Below are 11,391 nucleotides of genomic sequence, written 5' to 3' on the forward strand. Positions count from 1 at the left end.
ACGCGTCAAGATGTTCAGTTGAGCTGGGACGGCCAACAAATTGTGTTGTTGAGTTGAGCTGGGACGGCCAACAAATTGTGTTATGAGTTGAGCTGGGACGGCCAACACGATGAGATGTTCAGTTGAGCTGGGACGGCCAACACGATGAGATGTTTAGTTGAGCTGAGACGGCTGACAAATTGTGTTGTTGAGTTGAGCTGGGACGGCCAACACTTTGAGATGTTTAGTTGAGCTGAGACGGCCGACAAATTGTGTTGTTGAGTTGAGCTGGGACGGCCAACAAATTGTGTTGTTGTGGCCAACATAGTTGCTATTGTTGAGCTAGGAGTTCCAATAAGAATGACGATTTATTGATTTGTTTTGATGAGTTGGTACGCCCATCATATGACATAATAAAATGAGGTGGCACGGCAAAAAAACTGTTGGCATAGTTGAGCTGGGACGGCCAACAAGAACGATGAGTTGTTGAGGTGATTTCACGAGCTGGGACGGCCATATGATGTAGCCTGTTGAGCTGGGACGGCCAACAAAATTTTTGATTGATCAGCTGGGACGACGGCCACAGTTAATATAATTGGAAAACCCTGTAGTTAAGCTGGGATAGTTAACAAGAATCATTTGTAGAAAATACATTGAGTTGAGCTGTGACTGCCAACCTTCTCTGAATAAAGTTGAGCTAGGGCGGTTAACTAGTTTGTTCATTGTTTTTACCTGAAATGGCCAACAATCTTTGAGTAGAGTTGAGCTGGGACGGCCAGCTAATCAGTACATTGTTTTGAGCGAGGACGGTCAACAGTGTGTTAATAAAGTTTAGCTGGAACGGCCAACAGTCGTTGCATTGAGTTGAACAGTGGCGGCCATCAGCCTTTGAGTTGAGCTAGGTCATCCAGCAAGCGAAATTGTTAAGTTGAGCTCGAATTGTTAACTGTAGCCAGCGCAGAATTGATCACATGTTGAGCTGGGACGGCCAGAGCATGCTTTCTCAGAATGGAAGAATTCAGAGAAAAAACCTTGCCAGCTTATTTTAGTTGAGAAGAACCAGAGAAAATTTGACGAACTGGAAGATGATAACGTTGAGCGAGACTTGGCACTTTTTTTTCCCTGTTTTCAGTTATTTATATTGCGAATATGCCGAGCAGTCGACTTAAGCCTGTTGTTCTTAATACTAAAATATTGACAAGATCTAAATAAGCCAAGATAGACAATTAATAAACAAGTTAAAACATTAGATTTTTTAAATTTGTATCCGATGGAATGGTATCAGATAAATCTGTGTCGATGAAAGTTGTGTGGTTGTAGCTAAGCTTGAAGTGTCCGAGGAAATTTTGTCTCGTGAAGTTCTACCAAATGAAGTGGTATCAGGAAGATGTCAGATGAAGGTGTATTTTAGCTTAGTCTTATGAATTTGTCAGTGGTGAACTTCTATCTGGTGAAGTAATGTCAGATGAGGTTGTATCAAAGTTGTACCTGAACTTGTAGTTTTAAGACGTTGTATCTGGTAAAGTTCTTTCAGAATATGTTATATCGGAGCTTGTTGTGTTTAATGAAGTAATGGACCTGTATCAGATAAAGCTTTATCTGAGCTTGTTTTTTCCAATGAAACTGTATCAGTTGATATTTAAAAAAATATGATGCATTTGATAAAGCGGTTCCTAGTGAAGCTTAAAATGACGAAGATATGTCAGATCTCGTAGCATGTATATCAGTAAAAGTTGTATCTTAGGCTTGTTATGTCTGATGAAGTTGTATTACAGATATTTGTATGAGATGAAGTTGTATCTGAGCAAATTGTATCATGATATTTTATGTATTCAGGTTATATTGGAGTTTTTTTTTGTCTTATTGGGTTGTATCAGAAGGAATTAGTTCACATTTTACTTATATGTATATTTCAAATGAGGTAATATCAGATTATGTCGTATCAGAGCTCGTTTTGTTAAATGCAGGGGTATCTCATATGACTTAAATGTTTCTAAAGAAGTTGTTCTAGATGTTGCAGAGCTGCGTTTATTATATCTGATGAAGATTAATCAGCCGAATCAGTATCAGAGCCAAATATGGTGTTGAGTTTGTTGTATCACATGAAGTTGTATCTGATCTCATGTTCAATTTATCTGAGTTTATGGTCTCAAATGAAGTTATATGGATGTTTCTTTAGAGTTTGTTGTATCAGCGAGGATGACACAGTCAAACAGTTAAACATTTGTTTTAGCAGAGATCGTGATATGATCGAGAACATGATACATGCAGTTTAGCTAGGCATACTAATCACTTTGGAAAAAGTCGAGTTTAAAAGTTATCGGTATGTGATAAAAAGCGGTAATAATGAACAAGGTATCTAAAATTGTTTTTCAATATGCCGAGTGTCGAGAAAGCCAATATATGGGACGAGCTTCTTACGAATAATGATAGACGACAAGTTATTAAGTTTAATTGGATTGTCTGCCATGTAAGCCAACAAGTTATGAATTCATTTCTTTATTTAAAGGATATATGGGCCAAGTAATTTTGATGGCCAACGGTGTTCAAAATTGAACTGAAATAAGCTGAGATGATCGCTATTGACCCAAAACATCCGAGATATTTAACGCAGTCTAATGGGAATGCGATGCAGTTGAGTGGAGACAGATAAAACAATAAAAACCTCATGAATGTAATTGAACCATAGGCATGTTAAACAGCGACGTCCGACAACTAACATAACTGTATTAAAATGAACTAGTAAAAAAATAAATGATCCGTTGAGTCAAATGTCTTGGTAAGGCTGAATTGTGAATTTGATGAATTATTGTCATGTGTCAGTAAAATGATTTATTCAAACAGGAAAGATTCTTTTGTGTTCTAATACTGGAATTGTTTTATATTTGATGAATTCTTTTTCATTTAAATCGATATCGCTTGGAGGATTGTAAAATATTGTGTCCCATAAACACATCGTCAAAGGAGGTCAAAGCAACTGTATTGAAGAAACTATATCTAAACATAATCGTGTCTTTAAAGTAAAATTATAATAATCATCTCATTTTAGCCTTCTAGCACAATGATTTAATCGGAAATCGAAAGATTTGATTACTTTTCAGGTAAATTTAACAATTCGGGAGTAGTTCAAAAGAAGATCCTAGGAATACTGCCATTGAATAGATAGTGTCAGGTATATTGGATGTCTAAAGAGTTAGGGTTTAAAATAAAACCTGGGGATACTGTTGCGGTTGTCAACCCGTAGGAAACGCTATATCTGTCACAGCAACCAGGACTTATTGCAGCTATTAAATGATTTGAAGACAATGAGAAAATAGCAATCAAGAAAAATGAATGTTGAAAGATTTTTAACTGTATTTTCATTTGAGAGGGTGAAATCAGTTTAGTTGAACTGAACGATCCAACAACCTGGCAAATACAATCTAACGAGCAATGAAGTTGTGTTTTTGTAATCTTTGGGATATGACAGGTAGGGATAGAAAGTACATGTACGAAAGATGAAGAAAAACATAGACATCTATTGTGCAATATAAAGTCAATTCATCACAGCGCTTTTCCCTTTAGTAAGAATAAGGGTACATACTCATCAACGGATGCGTACAGATGCACGGTCAAAAAAAAAGTACAGTTACGACATATACCAATAGCACTCATGTTCTGTAGATAGCCTCATGAAAAAGGGTAGTGTAAAGAGTTTTTTTTCCTCTTCGGTCTGATTTTCCCTCTCACTCCTTCTGTATTGAGTGGCTGAGTAAAAGTTTTTCAGGGTTTGCAGGGTACCTCCCGCGTGGTTTAGTAAGATATTTTACATGAATAATCATAATTAAACTCTTGCGTAACATTTCATAAGGGCGAAACTAGCAGTTAGCTCGAAACGAGAAAAACGCGTTTGAAATTTCGGAACACCTATTCAAATTCTATTTAAAAAATCGACCACTTTTTGTCCAACAAAATAAAAAAATGTGCATTATATTCAGTTATTGTTCGATGGTTATCAAGAACTTTAACTTTTTTCACTTAATTTCAGAGATTTTCGAGTTTCGCCCTTTTATTGTTTTCGATTCCAGTTACGCCTGCAAGTTTCGCCCAATTGATCGGCCGTTTTTGTTTTGGTTTTGAAGTTTCGCCCATTCGTCCTACACGCAGAAACTAATTAGGCCGTTTTGTTACACACGGTCAACTCAGTTACGCCTTTTGGCCCTACACGAATAGAAAAATTCACTCCATATTGAATAGGCGTAACTTCATGTTCCAACGAAAATGCATCAACATGAAGTTTCGCCCAATTGAATTTTATCAATTATTTGAAAGCTTTAAGTAATTTTAAGATGAAACCGCGTTTAATAGGTAAAGTGCAACCGCGTGCATCCGGAATAACCGTTAACTCGATTTGTTTACATTTGGTAGTTTCGCCCTTTTGAAATGTTACGCTAGAACTCATAATTTTGAATAATCATTAAATCTCTATTTAATCAACACGTTAAAAAAAACATAAGATTGTTGTTAATTTATTTCTAAATCAAAAAAATTCTTTTCTTTTTTTTCTTCGGAAAAGATGTGAGATGTGGGGTCGGACGCAGCCGCGGCCGACACAAAAGGATATTTGGCAACACTGCAAGCAGCTGTCAGTTGACAGAGCCTCTCACGTTCAGGCGCGCTCTCGTTCGGTCCTCATTCGTCCAGTGGCGGTTATAGCGTTCGGGTCGGTGCCGTTTGTCAGTGCAGGGTGATTTCCTCCGCGTACGATACTGAAGTGTCACAGTGCCATCCATCGACGGACATCGATACTACATATCTTTAACCAACGACAAGACGAGGCGGGCGGTGATCTATTTCCTGGAAAAGAAAACAGATTCCGAGGTGCTGAGGGCATTCAACGATTACTGCAATCAAGCTGAAAGTCAAACTGGTCGGAAGATAAAGGTAATTCGTATTGATAACGGAACAGGCTGTTCCAAGGACGTTTGAGAGAGCACGGAATAAGGCACCAGACGACAGCAAATTACACCCCCGAACAGAATGGGTTTGCGGAGAAACTCAACCGTGCAATCGCCGAGAAGGCCTTCTCTTGTTTGAGGAAAAACTACCGAAGCAGTTCTGGACTGAGGCAGTTGCGGCAGCGACGTACCGACGTTTGTCAACCAAGGGGCAAACAGTAACACCCGAGGAAGCGTGGAGTGGGCGAAAGCCAAATTTGTCCCACGTCCGTGTTTTTGGTTCGAAAGTGATGTCGCACGTGCCCAAGCAGCGAAGGCAAAACGGGATCCGAAAGCGTTTTAGCAGTTCTCGTCGGATTCGAAACGACGTGTTCAAGTGTCGAGATGTGACGACAAATAGCGAGCCGGCGTACTCAAGTCAGCAGCCAATATGGTACCTGCAAGAAGCCATCAACCAAAAGTCCGTAGGTTCGTCAGTCTGGACTTCCAAGACTGCTTACTGATACATGATGCAGAAGACAGTGTGGTTCAAATTACTGGCGCCGAACATAATCCTGTGGTCAAGCTGGAGAACGCATCTGAGTCAGACGTGTCCCAGTAAAGGGTGTGTCACATCAAATTGCATCACGGAAAAAAACGCTGTAGAAATTTGCCCAGTAGACCGATCCTTTTGGAAATTTGGGACAGTAAAATAAAATCTATTAAACAGTTTTTGGCATTTTCTTTTTATTCACACTTCGAGACTAAGCCCATATGCTCGCACCTTCCTCTTTACTCCGTCGATAAGATTCTGTACAACGTAAGGTTGACGATTTTATGAACAGAAATCCATTTTCTCTTGAAGTCCGCCTCCGATTTGACAACTCTTGGGTTCACCGGAGGGCCTGCTTCATAATAGCCCAATATTTCTCTATTGGGCGAAGCTCCGGCGTGCTGGGCGGGTTCATTTCTTTTGGCACGAAGGTGACCCCGTTGGCTTCGTACCACTCCAACACATCCTTTGAATAGTGGCACGAAGCGAGATCCGGCCAGAAGATGGTTGAGCCCTCGTGCTGCTTCAATAGTGGTAGTAAGCGCTTCTGTAGGCACTCCTTAAGGTAAACTTGCCCGTTTACTTGGATAGTTTCTGCTTGCGAATCTCCTCCGGAACGCTGAATTTGTCCTCTGCGGTGAAGAACAGCATGCCCGGCAGCTGACAAAAGTCAGCTTTGACGTAGGTTTCGTCGTCCATTACCTGGCAATGCGGCTTCGTCAGCATTTTGGTGTACAGCTTCCGGGCTCGTGTCTTCCTCATCATGTTTTGCCTTTCGTCGCGATTAGGACCCTTCTGAACCTTGTATGTACGCAGGCCCTCCCGCTTCTTGGTCAGCTGGACGAATAAACTTGACAAATTCAGCTTTTTGGCGATATCCCGGACCGAACTTCTCGGATCACGTCTAAACTGCTTAACTCAGAGCTTGTGATCTTTTTCACTGATGGAGCATCCATTTTTGCCGTTCTTCACCTTCCGGTCGATGGTTAGGCTCTCGAAGTATCGTTTTAGTACTCTGCTGACCGTGGATTGGACGATTTCCAGCATCTTACCGATGTCCCGATGTGACAACTCCGGATTCTCGAAATGAGTGCGTAGGATTAATTCACGACGCTCTTTTTCGTTCGACGACATTTTTCTAAATTAACAAAAAATTTGACAGTGAACCATGGCCAACGTGATCTTTACATTTTTATCTGATTTTAAGCGAAAGCTGAAGATATAATTCCTAAAAAAATAATTTCTTCCGTGATGCAATTTGATGTACACACCGCTAATTTTTCGGAGGTAGATGAAATTAGCAGCAGCGATTTGTCTGATGAAGCAGTTGTTGACGTGACCATCACGACGCTCCCCCGCAACAAAACTCATATCCACCTTTGTCATAGGTGTCGAGGCGCAGCGGAAGGGAACGCGCTTTTCCAGGCAAGTATCATGACTTTGTGTTACCGATTAATGGCTTTCCGCATCACAATTTTTCAGCACCGCCCAATGATGGTCCGAGTGGCAGCCGCCAAGGTCTGAAGGTTAGTACCGGCCGTGTGAAACCAAAAACATCGATCGATTCGTGAACTCCGGCAGAGGCATTGCGTGGCAGTGATGCTCATCTCTGGTCATGGTTGTCCATTTCTCCCCGAGCGGCTTGAAAAATGCAACTCAGTGAACTTTTTGTTCTGAAACTCTTGCTCTGCTCTGTTAAGACGCCGGGCGTACACCCAATCAAAGAGCAGAGAACGCTTCACCAGTGTGAGAGCAAGAGAAAAAAGTCATCACATTAAGTGTAGGGGAGCAGCGCTAAAGCAACTCAGTAGGCTTGGTTCTTTCCCAACAAGAAAAGGAAGAAAAAAATGCACTTCTTTGTGTGTTTCGGGATTTCTCCTGCTCACACAGTAGTGTTGCTATTGGGGCACCGGTTCACAGTGCGTTGAATGTATGGGATACCGGGACAAAAATCAAAACTGATGGTTTTTGGCACTTTTACTCATACATGTCATATAGAAAGTTGTTGGAAATGATGTGAGCTATTATTGGCATGAATGGCGTATGTTAAAGCAATATTCACAAAAGTGACTCATATACATATATGCATAAAAAATCATACAAAATGATTTTACCTTCTGATAATATCTCATTTAGATCAGAATAGCAATTTATTCCGAAAACATTGTTTTTCGTGATTGCAGAAGTAGCTTAAACGCCATTTTTTACATAAAATACCATAAACACGTGTTTAATGACGATTTTTGCGCAAATTAAGATATTTCTTACAATGCAGTATTTTGCCCTCCTTTTCCAATATCTGAGGTAAAAGAAAACTGAATAATCAACCTTTTTGCTTGGAACGGGCAGTCTGTACCACCCTTTAAAACACGACTAGTGAAATATCGCGATTTTCAACAGTCAAAACATCATCTAGAAAAACGTTGATATCTGTAAAACGGGCAATTTCGGGCAGCTGAAACCACTTTTAGCTTTTAAAGGATACTATAAACGATAACTGGAGAAAAAATCAGAGAGGTATTTTGATATATATTTTTGTAATGTCCAATTGAAGTTTGAAAGTCCATTTTCTTGAAATATAAAGTACGCTTATCGATAACACCTTCATATTTGTATATATGGAAATAAATCACAGAGATAACCCCTTAAATGTCTTCTACTTACTTGCTTCTTGAGTTTCCATTGCGGTTATCACATTAAATGTTACCAACAGATTAGAAAAAAAATAGTAAAATAGAGTTTTTTTTCTGAAAAAATACTGTGCACGAGTTGCGTTGAAACAATCTGACAATATAAGCCTGATACAGACATATGAGTGCTCCCACGTGATTAATAAGACACATGCAGCACACTTCAAACATATATGAAAAGCACCGCCTACTTGATTTGGTGAAATAAAATGTTGGTGACACACCCTAAATGTTCTATTGTCTTACTGATTAGCTATTGAGTATCATGTCAACATTAGGGTTCGTAAGAATTTCCTCACCGGGAAGAATGATGTGTTGGATTGATCTCAGTTTGTGAAATTGTACATATTCACAGTCATGAATTAAATAAATTTACATACATCTACAGTAGTATACCTTCGCAATATAAAACTCTGACACGATTTACACCCAAAAATCAGACTCTACTCCAATAATGAATATTCTTGGAGGTTGAATTATTGATATAAGAATCTATGCCGGACAGGCATTGACAAGCTTTCTAATAACTGGCATTGTCCTCCCAGCGCAACTACATTGATCTCCACTGTTGACGATCCGAAGCCAGCGTCTTCACATGGTCCCAGACAAGGATCTCGTCGATAGTTTGGATTTCAGCAGCTAAGCTTCGCCACCACGAGTTTCTGGGTCTTCCTTTCCTTCGATGTCCTTCTTGATTCCAGTCAAACATTTCTCTACAAATTTTGTTCTCAGCTCTTCGCTGCGTGTGCCAAATCTATCTCAACTTACGTTCCCGAATCTCGATTTCTAGCGACTTTTGATGACAAGTGCGGAACACATTCCGCAGGCAGCGATTCCCAAAAACTAGCAGTTTTAGCGTCGTCTCCGCATATGTGCTACAAGTTTCGCACTTGTACAACAAAACGGATTTACCGTTCGAGTTGAAGATTCGGATTTTCGTTCGTAGAGATATCTGGCGTGTCCGCCAGATGTTCCGGAGACTCGCTAGCGCAAATCGGGCCTTTCTGATCCGGGCTTCGATGTCTTTCTTGGTTCCACCATCAGGCGTTATCTGGCTACCTAGATACTGGAAGCACTCCACTTTCTCAACTTGTTGCCAAGCGACCACGAGATTGGAAGGATTTTCTGTTTTGATTTCCATCGACTTGGTCTTTCCGACATTTGATTTTGAGACCTGCTGCCTTGGAACATTCGATGAAGTCGTCGAGTTTGCTCTACATATCCGTGAAAAACCTTCGGTTCTGTCGAAGGAAGTCTTCGATTGCCTTGTTGTTCCTTCGATTGCCGTAGCTCCTACTGACCTGAAGGCGTCCACTCGATTCGACGATTGAAACACGAAAGGCGCGTACGAAACCGAGGCACATGCTCGTGAGATGATGCAGATCCCGGCAACGTTGTCTATGTATCGTGTGACGAACATCTTTTAAATAAGTGCTGGTGAATCTCGTTTTTCAGCTTTTTTCCTCAGATTTAAGCTTTTTTTTTGCCTTGAGAGCATAGGAGATGAAAGCTTAAATCTGAGGAAAAAAGCTTAAATCTCTCAACGAAAGCTGAAATATGAGAGATGTGCTCCACACGGTTTGTATAACGTTGCTGGGATCTGGATGTAGTATTGTTTAATGCGGGATTAATAGCTTAGGGGTGTGCACATACAGAGAAGTGAATGAAAGAAAACTAACTTTATTTAACGCATCATATTGAACGAGTTACTCACAATCCGGTTGTCTTTGGGCGAGCAAAACAGCGTCTGTCAGGTTAAGGTCGTTTGGCTACTCCATTGTCGAACGATTCCACGGCAACACAACGAAGGAAGGAACTTTATGTTTTAAAAGAAGGGATGCCATGACTTTTCAATTTCAGATTTTGAATCGACAATTGCTCACCATTTTAAAATATGGTAAAATTTCGCTACATGAAGGGTTCTAAATACGACCACCTCCGTTACAATTAGAGTATGTGTGCTTAATTTAGTCGCGATAGACTAAGCCAATTAGCATTGGGAAGTTTTATTATGGTTTTATTATGGCAGTTTTTGTGCGGTTGGCTTTGAACTGTTTTATTATATTCATGATAAATGCTTATATTCTTGGATAATTTCTTTTTTTCATGTAGCTCTGAAACGAATAGTGATTACTTTACGCTGATCTGCATGAAAGTGGGCCGAAAACACGCTTTCCTGGAGATAATATAATACCTGAAGACTACTAAGGCTAGCCTGTGTTCGTTTGCCTTCAGCCAGGAACAGTTGAGGGGATTTTTATGCAACCCAACCATTTCCAGACTATCCCAGTGAGAAAGCTCCAAACTTGAGAGCCTGTTGTTCTGCGCATAAAAATAGGTCAACTGGGGCAAGATCAGCAGTTTTTCCGATGGAAAACTTTCGATTGAATTAAAAGCTACATTTCGAAACTGCAATGACGGAAGAGTAACCACGCTGCTCGAAAATACTGTCTTTATTTTGCTAGAAGGGAGCTCCAATGTTTCTAGGTGATCCAGACCATCGAAAGCCTTCATATCCACTGATTGAATCAAGGATCCTGGAATTTTCAGCACTTCGAGTCGTTTAAAATGCTTTATCATAGGCACTTCAGTGAATAGAACTTCAGATAGATGCATTTCTCTCAATTCCGGTAGACTCCAGTGGCTCAAATCGATCACCTGAAGACGACAAATTCTAATATGAAGAACTCGTAGTGATTTCAACTCAACAAACGATTGTGATTCATTGTGTAATTTTACGCATGCCGTCATAAATACTTGCAATTTATCAAAACCGTTGAGTTCATCCATTCTTATAGTAATAGGACAACTTTTAGCTATCCACAGTTCTTGTAGGGTTTTGAACTGAAAGGCTTCAAAGTGTAAAGTTGCAGGTTGCTGAGGCACTATCGACTGGAAGTCACTGGAGTTACAAGTGTAAAATCCTCTTGGTGGACAGTCTCCAATTGCAAGCATCAGCATACGGTTAGATTTCCCATAAAATGGACCGTCGAAATCGATCACTTCCATCCGATCAGCAGCCAACATCAAACATTCCAACTCATACTGTGAAATCTGGTCTACATCTATGTTGACTGTCCCCTGTACCTGAAAATACTTTGGGACATCTTGAGACATTGGAGTACGGTAGAAAAATTCTTCGCAATCCCTCTCAATCATTTCACAGGACATTGAACCGAGACTGAAAGAAGCTTGATTAAGTGAAAATAGATACAAATGTAATCAACTGAAGGGAAACCTCTTGCCGTCTACC

Source organism: Uranotaenia lowii, chromosome 1, assembly GCF_029784155.1.
Source record: "Uranotaenia lowii strain MFRU-FL chromosome 1, ASM2978415v1, whole genome shotgun sequence".
Classification (NCBI taxonomy): Eukaryota; Metazoa; Arthropoda; class Insecta; order Diptera; family Culicidae; genus Uranotaenia; species Uranotaenia lowii.